The sequence below is a fragment of the Barbatula barbatula genome (assembly GCF_947034865.1).
Source record: "Barbatula barbatula genome assembly, chromosome: 18".
In the NCBI taxonomy this organism is placed as follows: Eukaryota; Metazoa; Chordata; class Actinopteri; order Cypriniformes; family Nemacheilidae; genus Barbatula; species Barbatula barbatula.
Window position 1 is genome coordinate 18,280,211 of NC_136781.1, and position 16,940 is coordinate 18,297,150.

General features: G+C 42.6%; 1 protein-coding gene across 1 annotated transcript in view; it reads left to right on the forward strand.

Moving 5' to 3' along the window:
* Positions 1 to 16,940, forward strand: part of mgat4b (alpha-1,3-mannosyl-glycoprotein 4-beta-N-acetylglucosaminyltransferase B) — a 125,508-nt gene that overhangs the window by 57,667 nt on the left and 50,901 nt on the right. The window lies entirely within an intron of this gene.

Here is a 16,940-nt window from a genome sequence, read left to right on the forward strand (position 1 = left end):
CGGCAGTGGACACCAACTAATCTGCAACCAGTTTTCGATTTTTCTGACGTTTTGCTGGATATTTTAGTCAGTGCAGTCGCGAGGAGAGGACGCCGGAAGAAACGCAAGCGCGGGAAGCGAGCCGGCGCGCTCGTCAAGCTCAGACAGCGCGGCCTAAGAACGCCGTTGCCAATCATTCATCTTGCGAATCTCCGCTCTCTACCTAACAAAATGGACGAACTTCGCCTGCATTCAAGCAAAAATTAGGTTTTTACAAACTCTGCTGCTCTGTGTTTTTGAAACCATTCCAGACAGCGCGTTACATCTGCCAGACTTTCAGCTGTTCAGAGCGGATCGCGATACGGAGACAACGGGGAAAACGCTCGGTGGTGGGACATGCTTCTACATCAACAGAAGGTGGTGTATGGATGTAACTGTGTTAAAGAAGATGTGCTGTCCTGATGTGGAAGCGCTTTTCATTAACTGTAAACCGTTCTACTCGCCGCGGGAGTTTTCATCAGTCATCCTCGTAAGTGTTTACATTCCACCACAAGCACACGTGTGGACTGCGCTGCAACAGCTGGCTGATCTGATCACAGACATAGAACAACAACACCCGGATTCTGTCTTTATCATTCTAGGAGACTTTAATCAGGCAAAACTCACACGTGAGCTGCCTAAATTTAAACAACATATCACATGCCCCACAAGAGACAATAATATTTTAGACCATTGCTACACTACTATAAAAGGTGCATATCGCTCTGTCGCCCGAGCAGCTCTAGGACTCTCTGATCACTGCCTGGTTCATCTGCTACCAACTTACAGACAAAAACTTAAAACTGCTAAGCCAGAAATAAGGACTGTAAAGAGATGGACCAACGACACAGAGCAGGTCTTACAAGCCTGTTTTGAATGCACTGACTGGAGTGTTTTTGAAGCTGCTGCCACCGATCTGGACGAGTTCACAGAAACTGTTACATCATACATCAGGATTTATGCATCCCTACAAAGACTTATTTATCATTCAACAATGATAAACCATGGTTCACACCAAAACTCAGACAGCTGCGTCAGGCCAAAGAGGATGCCTACAGGAGCGGGGACAGGATCTGGTATAATCAGGCCAGAAACACTCTGACAAAGGAGATTGGGGTGGCTAAAAAGAGCTACACCAAAAAGCTGGGAAACCAGTTTTCTGCCAACGACCCTGCATCAGTGTGGAAAGGCCTGAAAGACATTACCAACTACAAGACACCATCCCCTAGCATCGAGAGCAATAAACAGCTTGTTGAAGATTTAAATCACTTCTATTGTAGATTTGAGACCCTAGACCAGACACTTTACACCCACCCTGACCATCTCTATACACAGCCATCAACACCTCCAACCATCCCCCTCTCCTCCCACCCTGCACTTCAGATCAGTGAGGATAACGTACGCCAGATCTTTAGAAAACACCAGGCCCAGAAGGTGTTTCACCAGCCTGTCTGAAGACCTGCGCTGACCAGCTGGCCTCCATCTTCTCACTGATCTTCAATAGATCACTGGAGCTGTGCAAAGTCCCTTCGTGCTTTAAACGCTCCTTCATCATCCCAATCCCAAAGAAACCAAATATCACTGGACTCAATGACTACAGACCTGTGGCTTTAACATCTGTTGCCATTAAGTCATTTGAAAGACTGGTGTTGGCTTATTTGAAGGTCATCACTGACCCTTTGCTGGACCCCCTGCAGTTTGCCTAAAGAGCAAACCGGTCTGTGGATGATGCAGTTAACATGGGACTGCATTACACCCTACAACATCTGGACAAACCAGGGACTTATGCGAGGATCTTGTTCGTGGACTTCAGTTCTGCCTTCAACACAATCATCCCATCACTGCTCCAGACCAAACTGACCCAGCTCTCTGTCCCTAGCTCTGTCTGTCAATGGATCACCAGCTTTCTGACAGTCAGACAACAGTTAGTCAGAATGGGCAAAATCATGTCAGACAGCCGCGCCATCAGCACTGGTGCCCCACAGGGATGTGTTCTCTCCCCACTGCTCTTCTCCCTGTACACCAACGACTGCACCTCTAAAGACATTCGTCAAGCTCCTGAAGTTTGCAGACGACACTACTGTTATCGGCCTCATCCGGAATGGTGACGAGTCTGCGTACAGACAGGAGGTGGAGCAGTTGGCTCTATGGTGCAGGTACAACAACCTGGAGCTGAACACGCTCAAAACAGTGGAGATGATAGTGGACTTTAGGAGAAACCCCCCTGCACTTCCCCCACTCACCATCATGAACAGCACTGTGATTGCAGTAGAGTCATTCAGGTTCCTGGGCACCACCATCTCTCAGGATCTGAAGTGGGACGCTCACATCGACTCTATTGTAAAAAAAAAGCCCAGTAGAGACTTTACTTCCTCCGGCAGCTGAGGAAGTTCAACCTGCCACAGGAGCTGCTCGTACAGTTCTACTCAGCTGTCATCGAATCCATCATCTGCACCTCCATCACCGTCTGGTTCGGCTCAGCCTCCAAAACTGACCTCGGAGGACTACAGCGGATAGTCCAGACTGCAGAGCGAATCATTTGCACTACTCTTCCTACACTTAAAGAACTGTACTCATCCAGATTGGGTAAAAGGGCTCACAAAATTACCCTGGACCCCTCACACCCAGCACACTGTCTGTTTGAACTCTTACCATCTGGTCGACGCTACAGAGCACCAAGCACTAAAACTTCCAGACACAGGAAGAGCTTCTTTCCTCAGGCCATCTACCTCATGAACAGTTAAATGTTCACCTTTTGCAATAAATGTGTGCAATATTTTTGTGCCAGATTTTTCGTATATAGCACCTTAAAATGTGTATATTTTAAACACCTGTAGATATCTCATAGAATCTGTATACACATATCATACACCCTACAGTGCAATAAATGTGTGCAATACTTTCCCTCAGACATTTCACATATATAAACTCATAACTTGTATATTTTAAACAAAAATTCCGGAGCTCTTCTGTCACACTGCACTTTCACCTTTGTGTGCTTAACTTTTATTTTTATTCTGTACTTTCGTTGCCTTTGTTGATTGTTACTTGTCTTGTAACCTTACTTGTGTACTGGAAGCTTCTGTAACCAAGACAAATTCCTCGTGTGTGTAAGCACACCTGGCAATAAAGCTTGTTCTGATTCTGATTATAATTTGTTAAGCTTCCATGTAACTTTATTTTAAGAATATTTGAAGACTGAGGAAAATATATGAATGTGAACAACTTTGACATGCCTTAAGGACTGTAATGCTTTTGCTTAATTTATTTTATATTATTTGTATTTACTTTCTTTAACGTATTTGTTGTCAGGATCTCGGGGAGATATCTCAGGGGAGAACCCAAATGCAGGCAAACACAGGGATGAAGGGGTTAACAAGGGATTTAATGAAAAAAACAGGAACAAAACAAAAGCCCACAATGGGGTAAAAGAACATACAAGAACTGGAGGAGGAGGACTAAACTAACAAGGATTTAAACAACAGTCGGCACAGTCGGCACAGTAGGCACAGTAGGCGCAGTAGGCACAGTAGGCACAGGGAGATACAAACACATGAATGCAAAACAAACCAGCACAGGACAATGAACACGAGGATGTTTTAAAGGGAGACAGACAAATAATAATTAACAAGGAGCAGGTGCTGGAAATGAAACACTCAGGGAAGGTTAACAAGGAAACGAGACGGCGGGAACAAAGACACGGACCGGGGAGAGAGTATTGAAGGCCGATAGGGCCAACATCACTCTCTCACAAAAAAAATAAGACCTCGTCATGAATCCGCCTCAAGACCAAGAATAGACATGACATGAAGGCAGACTCATGACATTTGTTCTACTTAACTGTGTTAACTATGTTTTGTACTTTAGTCTCCCAACGAGAGATTTTGTAAATTGTGTTTTGTAAAGAATTGTGTCATAATAAAATACACATAAAAAAATGAGAGGTGGTTGGTTATAAAATGTCCCTTATTTTCAAATCTCAATGTTGACAGGTATGGTGCAGAGTATGTATGTATGTATTTACTGATCATAGACTCCTATTTGTAAAAGGCCCAGATGGATATCTATTCATCACAATGTCATAGAAACAAGGGGGTGGGCTTATCTCCCTGACCCTGGCTCCCTTCTCATTGGGACACGTTCACTTTTTCATGTGATGTGACTGCTTAAGCGCGTTGTGATACTTCACATCTGGTATTAATCAACAACCGGTAAAACCTACATAAAAAACTAAATTTTTTTAATAGTGGTTAAAGTACATATGAGAAACACTTTCATTATTCTGTTACATCAGTACACAAATTTGGTCTATTATTAAATTGTTTTTTTGCGGTGCATATTGGGAATTTTCAAGGAACGGACGTCAGAGTGCACTGGAAGGATTTTGCGAATGAGACTTATATTTAACAAGACCTACAGTATATCTCTGCATCAGATAACCGTAGAGACATGAGGGGTTTTGGTTTGGTCGGGGCATCATCAATTGGCATCTGCCAGGCCATGCCCATAGCAACCAAACAGATTATTTTAGCAACCGCTAAGCAAAACCTACATCTCTAATTCAGAACATGATAGAGACAAGGTTGTCGTCTCTTTTTACTGGCAATCCCGAGTGATTGATTCTTTTCAAGTCGATTCTTTTAAAAGTATTACTTGAACAATGGGCAAAACCGTTTGAATAGGTTCACGAATCAGAACAATGATTTGTTCAGTTCACAGTACGATCTGAATCATTTGAAGCAACAGATTACTCACTCCTCGTAGCGCGAAACCTAAGAACACGCTGAACACAAAGAGCGGATATGAAGTGGATATGGATCTATACCTATACACACAAAACTGCAAATGTGTCATATTGTTTGCCAGCGATGATAAATGTCCGCCATATGCACGCACTCGCACGACCTGTTCGACACAGAGACGTGGGCTTGGAGAAATGTACATTGGAAGAACAGAAGGAAGAAAAGTTGTGGATGGGCGTGTGGTTCACTGTTTACTGTATGTTTACTGGTCTATTATTCTAAATAAGTGGTAGTTGTGTAGACTGCATTGATATTGGGACTAGATCAAATTTACTGAAATGCTTGTGTTTGTCTATTCTTTTGTCTCTATGTGTATATTGCAAAGATATATTATAATGTATATTAGTAATAATAATAATAAATATTGATTAAAATATAATATAAAAATGTTGGTTTATATACGTTAAGCTACATTAAGTGTTTTTTCACGTTAAGCATTTTAGAATGTCTCATTTGTGACTTGCTCGATCAAATGCTCCTCAGGCCTATCTAATTTTGGTATAGGTCGTAATTTGCAGATGGGAAATGTCCCCAACCAATTTTTTAAAGAAATTATGAAATGGAAAACGCAGGATGCGGCACTTTCTCACCATCTCCCATTGCTCAAACTCGTAAGTTATATTTGCGGAAGACAGATGGCCGCGCCTTCAGGAACGTGGCCAGTATAAAAATTTACTCATCATCCACACTTTCGTCACTCGCTTGTGATTCCAGTGTCCAAGCACAAGGCGTGTAGAGGATCAGATTTCGGCCGCAACATCGGGTGCCGATTTCCTGACATCAGGAAGCTGAGAACTCCCTGCAGCTCCCGGCTACGGTCGGACGATGTGGCGATGTGAGCTGTGTTTCCCCGGACCGCCGTGAGCATCGGGTGGCAGTGCAGTGCATACAGAATCCTGGTACCTGGACACAGGTTTCCCGGCAGTGAACGACAAGCTCACACATGCAAAACCGACAGGGGAAAGCATGCTTTTGTCCTGGTTCACCCGTAGGCCCAATCGGTCGAGGTGCTAGGCAAATGGTCCCTGTGTGTAGGCCACAGATCCCATGAGTGCCAAGATAGGTCAATCGTCAAGATAGTTAGCATACGCACGCCCTGCTCCCAGGGGGAGTGACGGGCCCCAGCCTGCAGTGGCAATCGAATTGCCTGGAGTTGCTTACAGCTTGCCTTGCGATGTAGAGGCCCCTGCCTCTCATTTGGCGCAAGCACATGCTGCAGACAGCATAGCTGCCCTAGCGTACGTCAACCGTCAGGAGGCGTTTGTTCATGGTAGAAGTCGCAACTCGCCTCTGGAGTCAGCAGTGGGTGGTGTCCCTGCAGGCCATTCATATCCCTGACGACCTCGATCAAACAGCCGACGTGCTCTCTTGGCAGGTTGCTCCGTGGAAGTTGGCGACTCCATCCCACTCTTTATGGTGAATAATAAAGAGAAACTTCCCAAAATCTGGAAACCGGTCATCAGCTTTACACAACCCTACAAGCCACCATCTTAGATCTGACCATAGATGGCGCTCCATTCTTGCCAATTGCGGTTAGTTTTGATAACGGCAGATTGGCTTTCTCAACAACTGTCATCAGTGTCTCTTTCAGATCGATGCCACAAGTCCTATCTGTTAGTGGCATAATGTCAAGCAGCACTTTTTTAATCGTGCAGTCTTCTGACACAGACCAAACAAATATTGCCATCTGTGGCTTATCCTGAACCTTGCAGGATTCATCAACAGCAATGCTGAAGTACATAAACTTCTGAAGATCTGAATATAAATTTGTTTCAACAGTGTTATTATTGTCGGATATTCTTTGTTCAACAGTGTGTGGTGACAATTGAAGGTCCCTACCAAACGTTTCAAATGTTCATTTTCGGGACGGAAACGTTTAATGAAGTCCCCTTCACTGTATGGCTTTTTAGCACCCGCAATATTCCAAAACAGCTATTGTGACTGTCTCTGAATGTTTGGTAAATTTCCAAAAGAACCGCTTCTCTGACTGACGTTTCAACGTTTTTACCTTGTGCTTTTGAAGTTCACTGCCTTTGGGAAATTCCCGACCCTCGGTAGGATGGAGTACGGTGAAATGGCACTCAAGATTTGAAGCCTTAAAATGCGACGTCTGCCATATCAAGCAGAATGGTTTTTCGTTTCTTTCCACAAAAAAAAAATCCTCCCACTCAGATGATTGACAATTACAGTATGAACTAGACGATGCTAGCCGCTTGTAGTAGCGCAAAATTAATTTGTATATATTTATGTTTAGTTCAGTTCAGTTTAAAATTATAAAAAAAATGTGATTAAGAAGCAACTTGTTAATAGAGGATTTAAGAGCCACAAACAGGCAGTCAAAGATCCACATGTGGTTCGCGAGCCACGGGTTCGCCACCCCTGGATTTGTGTGTCTTTATTTAGTTTGGCTGCCTAGCTGTAGTTTACGTCATCAAAAAAGAACATGGTGGCCTCCTTAGTTTAAAATGAGTTTTACAATTAGGTTTTTTTTAAGAATTGAAAATATTTAATGTGTTGCTAACGACAAATGCTAGTAGTGTAAGGCTATTACAACACATTAAGCCATACATCTCTCTATACACCAGGTTCTCTTTAAATTAAATGGTCTTGTCTTAATAGCATTGCGTAGACTTCCATTCTAAGTGCACCAATAAAACATTATTTTATTTGGAGATTCAAGTCAAGTAAAGTCAACTTTATTTATATAGCGCTACAATTTTCATTGTTACAAGAAAACATATCGTCTATAAGCAAAACATATAAGATTATGCAAGTCAAAACAAAAAAGGTGAAAACACAGAAGACAGACACACTGATTCAGCCACACCCACACACAAAACACTACAAACACACACACACACACACACAAACACACACACACACAGGGGCCATCACCTAGAACCACCCCTGCAAGATAAGGAGAGGGAAACACAGGTAAAATATCAGACAGACTATAAATTCCTATATGCAGTGTTAATAAAACTAGCTTCTAGCACTTCTAGCAGCCCCCCTGGCACCCCGGCCCGGCAAACAGTATGCAAACGGTGGCGAGGAATCCAAAACTCCATTGCAGGACAAAAAAAAACCTCAGAGGGAAACCAGGCCTAGCCAGGCGATTCCAGTTCCCCTCTGGCAAAAGCTGCAGCCTCTTCACAAGCTCGACAGTGCTTGCATAACAAGGCAAAATAAAACAAATTAGATTTAACATTATCATTAATAATCTAATAGCAGCTGAGATTTTGTAGTAAAGATGTGTCAAGTCGCCGCGTCCTTCTTTATCCGGTTCTATCATCTCAGCTTTTGTCAGGTCTGGGCATGGACTGCATGGGACAAGACTGGCTAGGAGTAGAGTACTGTTATGCACTCTTTGATGCAACAAATACATCAGTTGTTATTGGAAGTGTTCCTGGTTCAGGTTGATCTAATTAGTGCAGCCTAAAAGTGTAGTGTACGCAAGATTCAAAAGATGCGTCTTTAGTCTAGATTTAAACTGACAGAGTGCGTCTGCCTCCCGGACAGTGCAGAGAAGACTGTTCCAAAGTTTAGGCCCTAGATAGGAAAAGGATCTGCCACCTGCACTTGATTTTGGAATTCTATGTATTACCAACTGACCAGACGCCTGAGAGCATAGTGCATGTGAAGGACTGTAAGGCAAGAGAAGTTCACTCAAGTAGTGAGAAGCTAAACCATGTAGGGCTTATAGGTGTAACGGTCACCAGCTGGAGTGCCCTTGAGAACCACCAGAGGGCACTCCACATCAGACTTTTCACTCACTCACAAACTACATTTCCCATAACTCACTACCCGGACTCATCAGCACTGATTGCACACACACCTGCATATCATTCACAAATATACTACTTCCACACACCCATTCATGGCAAAGTCTTGTTTAGTTTTTACTGCATTTCTGAGCGTTCCCCTGGTTCCTTGTCTTTTGGTTTTTGGATTTCTTGCCTTGTTCCCTGATTACTCTTTTGCCTCTGGTCCCTGCCTGTTTCGTTTGTTCTTTGTTTGGACTGCCTGTCTGTGTATGACCCTTGCCTGTTATTTGGATTACGCCTTTGGATTGCCCTCTAAAAAAGCTGCAATTGGATCTCAACTTCAAGTCTCAGAGCAGTTCGTAACAGAAGACTTCGCCAACTGAGATCCAGCAGCAACACCTACCATGGACCCTGTCATCCGTCTCTTCCACCTCAGCCACGGTAACCGCCCGATAGAGGAGTATGTTAAGGAGTTTTGTGAGCTCCAACATGAGGTGGACGAGCAGGAGGCAGTATTAAAGGACATGTTCCGCTATGGGCTGGAGGACATGTTAGAATACCTTATGCCTGACAACACTCCTCAATGGACTTTAGGTCAATATATTGACCTTGCCCTTCGGATAAGCGGCTCGCCCTTTACTGTGGGAGAGGTAGAGGACAGTGTTGAAACCCCAAATAACGTTTTTTGGGGGGGCAACAGTGTCCAGCGCAGTTGGCAGCCCAGCGCCCCTGCACGAGATGGCTGCCAAAAGAACAGTCTCTGGCGGGGCAGACGTGACGTGAACAGTCTCTGGCTGGGCAGACGTGACGTGATCTGACTCTGGAAGATCGACTCGGACTTGACTTGACTCTGGAAGATCGACTCGGACTTGACTCGACTCTGGAAGATCGACTGTTCTTTTGTCTTGGGACAAGATGGCCTTCTCCACGCCTGTGTCTTCGGACAAGATGGCCTTCTCCACCCCTGTGTCTTTGGACAAGATGGCCGTCTCCACGCCTGTGTCTTCGGACAAGATGGCCTTCTCCACGCCTGTGTCTTCGGACAAGATGGCCTTCTCCATGCCTGTGTCTTTAGACAAGATATCCGAATCCACGCCTGTTCCTGAGCCTGTGCCGGTTCCTGAACCGTCGGATCCACGCTATACCCCTGAACCGACAGGCCTGCCTGGTCCCCTTGAAGGGACGTCTCAGCCCTGGCCGCCTGCACAGCCTGATCCACCCTGGTTGCCAGCTCAGCCTGCTCCGCCCAGTTCCGCCTCCGCCCCACCTCCCTCCTGGACAGTTTTAGGAGCGTCTGGAATCCGCTCCTTAAAGGGGGGGCTATCTAACGGTCACCAGTTGGAGTGCCCTTGAGAACCACCAGAGGGCACTCCACATCAGACTTTTCACTCACTCACAAACTACATTTCCCATAACTCACTACCCGGACTCATCAGCACTGATTGCACACACACCTGCATATCATTCACATACACACATATATACCAATTCCACACAGCCATTAATGGCGAAGTCTTGTTTTGTTCTTACTGCATTTCTGAGCGTTTCCCTGGTTCCTTGTCTATTGGTTTTTAGATTTCTTACCTTGTTCCCTGATTACTCTTTTGCCTCTGGTCCCTGCCTGTTTCCTTTGTTTCTTTGTTTTGTTTGTTTCTTTGTTTGGACTGCCTTGTCTGTGTATGACCCTTGCATGTTATTTGGATTACGCCTTTGGATTGCCCTCTAATAAAGCTGCAATTGGATCTCACCTTCAAGTCTCAGAGCAGTTCGTAACAGAAGGCAATAAGCAAGATTTTAAAGTTAGTGCGATGCTTTATAGGTAACCATTACAAGGTTGACAGAACCGGGCTAATATACTCTTTTGTACGTGTAAGCACTCGAGCTGCTGCATTTTGGACCGGTTGGAGTTTTTGTAATAAACCTGCAGGGCAACCACCTAATAGTGCAATACACTGATCTAATCTTGATGTCATAAATCCATGAATTAACTTCTCTGCATCTGATGGTGACAGCATATGACGTAGTTTAGATATATTTTTAAGATTGAAAAATGCAATTTTACAGGTGTTGGCGACATGGTTCTCAAATGACAAATTACTATTGAATAAAACGGCAAGATTCTTTGCTGAAGATGAGGGTTTTGTGGAACATCCATCAATAGTTCAGCAGTATTGTTGTTACGTATGGCGGTTTTCGGTCCAATAAGTGACACTTTTGAGTTCAGTTTCGATTTTTTTACTCATCCAGTTCGATTATGCATGCCTTTATTCGATGGAATTGCTGTGTTTCATGAGGTTTGGAGGAAATAAAGTTGCGTATGATCAGCAATGAAAGGTTACTCTGTGTCGCTTTATAAAATCTTCTAGAGGTAGCATGTATAATTTGAAGAGCATAGGCCCTAAAACGGAGCCCTGTGGTACACTGTACTGGACTTGCAATTTGCGTGACACAGAGGAGCAACTGTGTCTAGCGTTTCAGAGAAGGTGGCGTTAAAATTTTCATTGGTAAAGTCAAGATCTTCTACGGTATTACTCATGCTAGAGATTTGAGACCATTCAGGCAGATTATCAAGAAACGCACTTTTGGTAGTTTTAGTTATTGTTCTACCATATTTGTAACTAAGCATTTGATTTGCAGCCATAGGCTGATACCAGTGTCATGAAAATGGGGTGAGACACGGACAGAGGACCCAAGTGCAGACAGAGGGTAAGGGTTAACAGATAATTTAATAAATAATAAAACAAAGACACACGTGGGGGTAACATAACAAGTCAAGTCAAGTCAAGTCAGCTTTATTTATATAGCGCTTTTTACAATTTTCATTGTTACAAAGCAGCTGTACAAGAAAAAATGACTAAGTAAAACATAAAAGGTTATGGAATTCAAAACACAGGTCAAATATCAGACACACAATAAATTCCTATATGCAGTGTTATTTAAATAAGACTACCAAATTCTAGCAGCCCCCCCGGCTAGGCAAAACAGTGCAAAACAGTATGCAAACGGTGGCGAGGAACCCAAAACTCCATTGGAGGAGAAAAAAAACCTCGGCCTAGGCCTAACCAGGGGATTCCAGTTCCCCTCTGGCAAAAACTGCAGCCTCTGCACAAGCTCAACAGTGCTTGCACAACAAGGCAAAATAAAAAAGTTAGATTTAAAATTATCATTAATAATCTAATAGTGGCTGAAGTTTTGTAGGGACGTCACTTCCTTCGTCCAGCATTTGTCAGGTCTAGGAATGGATTGCGCCCTGCCCGCTCCGCTCTTGTAACCTTGGAACAATGAGACAAGACTGGCTGAGAGTAGAGTACTGTTCTGCACTCTTTGATGCAACAAATGCATCAGTTGTTATTGGAAGTGTCCCTGGTTCCGGTTGATCTAACTAGTGCAGCCTAGATCTTTGAAATACATATATTATGATAATGTAGTGTATGCAAGATTAAAAAGATGCGTCTTTAGTCTAGATTTAAACTGAAAGAGTGTGTCTGCCTCCCGGACATTGCAGGGAAGACTGTTCCAAAGTTTAGGCGCTAGATAAGAAAAGGATCTGCCGCCTGCACTTGATTTTGAAATTCTAGGTATTACCAACTGACCTGACGCCTGAGAGCGTAGTGCACGTGATGGACTATAATACGTAAGAAGTTCTCTCAAGTAGTGAGGAGCTAAACCATGCAAGGCTTTATAGGTAATAAGCAAGATTTTAAAATTTATGCGATGCTTTATAGGTAACCAGTGCAAGGTTGACAGAACCGGGCTAATATGCTCATAGTTTTTTGTACGTGTAAGAACTCGAGCTGCCGCATTTTGGACCAGTTGGAGTTTTTGTAATAGGCCTGCAGGGCAACCACCTAATAGTGCATTACAGTAATCTAGTCTTGATGTCATAAAGGCATGTATAAGCTTCTCCGCATCTGATGATGACAGCATATGACGTAATTTAGATATATTTTTAAGATGGAAAAACGCAATCTTACAGGTGTTGGCGACCTGGTTCTCAAATGACAGAGTACTATCGAATATAAAGCCAAGATTCTTAGCTGAAGATGAGGGTTTTATGGAACATCCATCAATAGTTAAGCAGTATTCTTGGTTGTTACGTAGGGCGGTTTTCGGTCCGATAAGTAGCACTTCAGTTTTGTCCGAGTTCAGTAATAAAAAATTGCTACTCATCCACTTTTTTATATCGACTATGCATTCCACTATTCGATGGAATTGCTGTGTTTCGTGAGGCTTCGAGGAAATATAAAGTTGCGTATCATCAGCATAGCAGTGAAAGCTTATTCCGTGTCGCTTTATTATATCTCCTAGGGGTAACATGTATAATGCGAAGAGCATAGGCCCTAGTACTGAGCCCTGTGGTACACCGTACTGGACTTGCGATTTGCGTGATACCTCATTGTTTATTTTTACATATTGGAAACGGTCGCATAAATAAGATCTAAGCCATTTCAAAGCTATTTCCTTAATACCGACATCATTTTCAAGTCTATGTAGGAGCATGCTGTGGTCAATGGTGTCGAATGCAGCACTAAGATCTAGCAGCACCAATAAGGAGATACAACCTCGGTCAGACGCCATAAGCAGATCATTTGTAACTCTAATCAGAGCAGTCTCTGTACTGTGATGTGCTCTAAATCCAGACTGGAAATCTTCATTAATCTCATTCCTTTGGAGGAAGGAACATATTTGAGTTGAGACTACTTTTTCCAGAACTTTAGATAAGAAAGGTAGATTCGAAATAGGTCTATAGTTAACTAGATCTCCAGGGTCCAGATGGGGTTTTTTGACAAGGGGCCTTATAACAGCCACCTTATATGCTTTAGGCATATGTCCTAATGTCAGAGATGAGTTAATAATGCTAAGTAGAGGATCTATAATTTCTGGGAGCATCTCTTTCAGAAGATTTGTAGGTATAGGGTCTAGCATGCATGTAGTCGATTTAGATGATCTAATGATTTTCGATAGTTCATCGTGATCTATAGTAGAAAATAAACATAATTTCTCCTTAGGGGTGCTGTAGTTAATCATATGTTCAGCGGGTTTCGCATCTGGTTGCATAGTTATAATTTTCTCTCGAATATCTTGGATTTTATTTGTGAAATAGTTCATAAAATCATCACTGCTATGCTGGTATACAGCATCAGAAGTCGCTGACGATTTATTTTTGGTTAATTTAGCCACTGTATCAAATAAAAACCTAGGGTTATTTTGGTTTTCTTCTATTAATGATGAAATGTAGGCGGATCGAGACGTTTTTAGGGCTTTCCTGTATTTTTTAATAATATCCTTCCAGGCAGTACGAAATACCTCTAATTTAGTCTTCTTAAAGTTGCGCTCCATTTTTCGTGCCGCTTTCTTTAGAGCCTGAGTGTGTTCATTTTTCCACGGTGTCGGTCTGTCATTTTTAATCTTCTTTAAGCGCAAGGGAGCAACTATTTCTAGCGTTTCCGAGAAGGTGGCATTAATATTTTCAATGGTAAAGTCAAGATCTTCAACGTTATTACTCATGCTAGAGATTTGAGACAATTCATGGCAAATTATCAAGAAACGCACCTTTTGTAGTCGAAGTTATTGTTCTACAATATTTGTAACTTGGAGTTTGATTTGCCACCATTGGGTATTGAAGCAAGCATGATACCAGATAATGATCTGAGATGTCTTCGCTCTGCTGAAGGATTTTAACATCGACCACGTTTATACCGTAAGACAAAATTAAATCTAAAGTATGATTACGAAGGTGAGTAGGTCCTGACACATGTTGACTAACGCCCATGGAGTTAAGAGTGTCTTTAAAAGCCATTCCTAAAGCATCTGTATCATTATCTACATGATTGTTAAAGTCCCCAGCAACAAGGACTCTGTCTGCAGACAGTACTAGTTCTGTAAAGAACCCACCAAATTCTTTAATTAAATCTGTGTGGTGCCCTGGAGGCCTATATACAATAGCCAGAGTAAATTTTAAAGATGTTTTGTCCTTAGTATTAGGTATTGATGCATCAAGTACCATGACTTCAAAAGAATTGTATTTAGGATTAGACTTCTGGGAAATGCTAAAAGAGTTACGGTAAAGTGCAGCAACACCTCCCCCTCTGCCTTTTAGGCGAGGCTCGTGTGTATAATAGTAATCTTGGGGGACAGACTCATTTAACGCAATATAATCATCTGGCTTTAGCCATGTTTCTGTCAGACAGAGCATGTCTATTTTATGATCTGTTATCATGTATAGCAATCCGAGTCGTAACAGTTGATTATCTGTATTATGTTCATGTTTAGTTAGTTTAACGTTAACTAAATTACCTTTGAGAGGTTTACGCTTTATTTTATGTTTACTAACAAAATATGGATAAATGACAGGACTAAGACTAACTACACATAACAAGACTAAAATAAACTTTAAACATTAACTACAAAACTACACATGACTAAACTAGACTGACAAGAACTCACCACACAACCACAATGAACCAGCACAAGACAGAAGACACAAGGGCATTAAATAATGGAGCAAATCAAGAGGGAAACAGGTGTAGGACATTAATCAATAACGAGAGGATGGGAACAGAGACGAGACTCGGAGAGAGCGTATGGAAGGCAATAACAACAATAATTGCCTCTCTCCACATTAAACATGAGGTTCTGTCATGATCCTGCCACTATACTAAGAGAAACATGACATGATGCAGCAGAATCATGACAACCAGATTATGATCCAAAATTTCTTCAGTCTGCTGTCGTCCACATAAATACTGTAAAACAGTATTAAATCTAAAGTTTGATTACGAAGGTGAGTGGGTCCTGACACATGTTGTTAACGCCCATGGAGTTAAGAGTGTCTTTAAAAGCCCCCCTGCCTTTTAGGTGAGGCTCATGCTTATAATAATAATTATGGGGGACAGACTCATTTAAAGTAGTATAATCATCTGGCTTTAGTCATGTTTCTGAGTGGGGAAAACTAATAACTGCATATTCATTCTAGTAAACAAATAAAACAACACAGCATATAAACTACTTTGTATTTAATTAATTAATCAATTGTAGTTTGCAAACAATATGCTCGCACTTTAATTGCCATAGCCACACCCAGTCCGCTGCTAGCCATATTGGTGCCCTAAGCATAATTCCATTATGATGCCCCTCAACCTGAAATATTTTTTTTTTTGCTTTTTATTACCAAACATACAACTCAATACCAGTAACACAATAGCAGCATCACAGTATAAAAACACTAAATAGAGAAAGTAAAATCTTCACAGCTTTGCTGACTTTGTAAACATATGTAGAATAGCCAACACACACTACACATTTGAAAGTGCAAACGTTTCTTCAGTAAACAGAATAGCAAAACAAAAAAAACTATCAATGTTTAACAGTAAAATTTCAATTCAGATTGCAAGCTGTACCGAAATTAAAGTTATAGCAGCATAATTTGCTAACATACGTCAGCAAGTTCGAGGCGCATTACAATTAGTAGCAGCACATCCACATTTCCCGAATTTAAGTTGATTAAACATGGAATTACCTGCAAGTGATGCACGGGCATCATCTCGCAGTTTCTTCTTCTTTCTTTTCTCTGATCTTGACTCCTGCTGTCTTTTCGGGTACATTTCTAAATAAGTTGCCTAGGCTACCATCTGTCGAACTGCGCCAGGCGCAGGCGCAATCAACAGGCGCTGCCGCGTGGACCGTACATGGGCGGGTGGTGGTGTGGGGGGGGTTATATGGGATTGTTCGGCCATTTTTGTTTACATATACATGGCTGAAATGTGCCTGCCTAATCGTTTTTTCTATAGTCTAATGAAATAATATTAGAATTTACATTTTTTGTTTCATTTGGCTATTTTTGGTATCCCCTCAGCACTTGGTGCCCTACGCACAGCGCGTGATGCGCGTGGTGGGAGCGGCGGCGCTGGACACACCAATGACAGAAAACATATTTTCAATCCAAAAGAACGACGCGCTTTTAATTTTAGTTGAAGCTGTTTTGGTTTCTCGGCTGGGCCATGGATTAAATCCCCCGTTAAATCCTCTCCGCCATCAGGAATCCCACCATCCGTGCCCGCTGTAGTGCTCGATGAGGCGCCATTTCTTTCCATCTGCTCACCTGTCTCCTCCGCCTCGGGGGCTGCGAGTTGCTCCTGTCCCACATCCTCATCCTCCAATTCCTTGTTGTCCTCTGTTTTTAATTCAAGCAGGGCTCGCTTTGGAAGGGTCTTGAGACCCCCCAAGACCCCCCCTGGCACCACCGGTGGGTGCAAGTAACAATGATAAGAGGAGAAGCCGTAACTCAACGAGTTTGAAGAGTAATTCTGCTCGATGAATCATAGTATATACGCTTAAAAGAGGAACAGTTAGCACA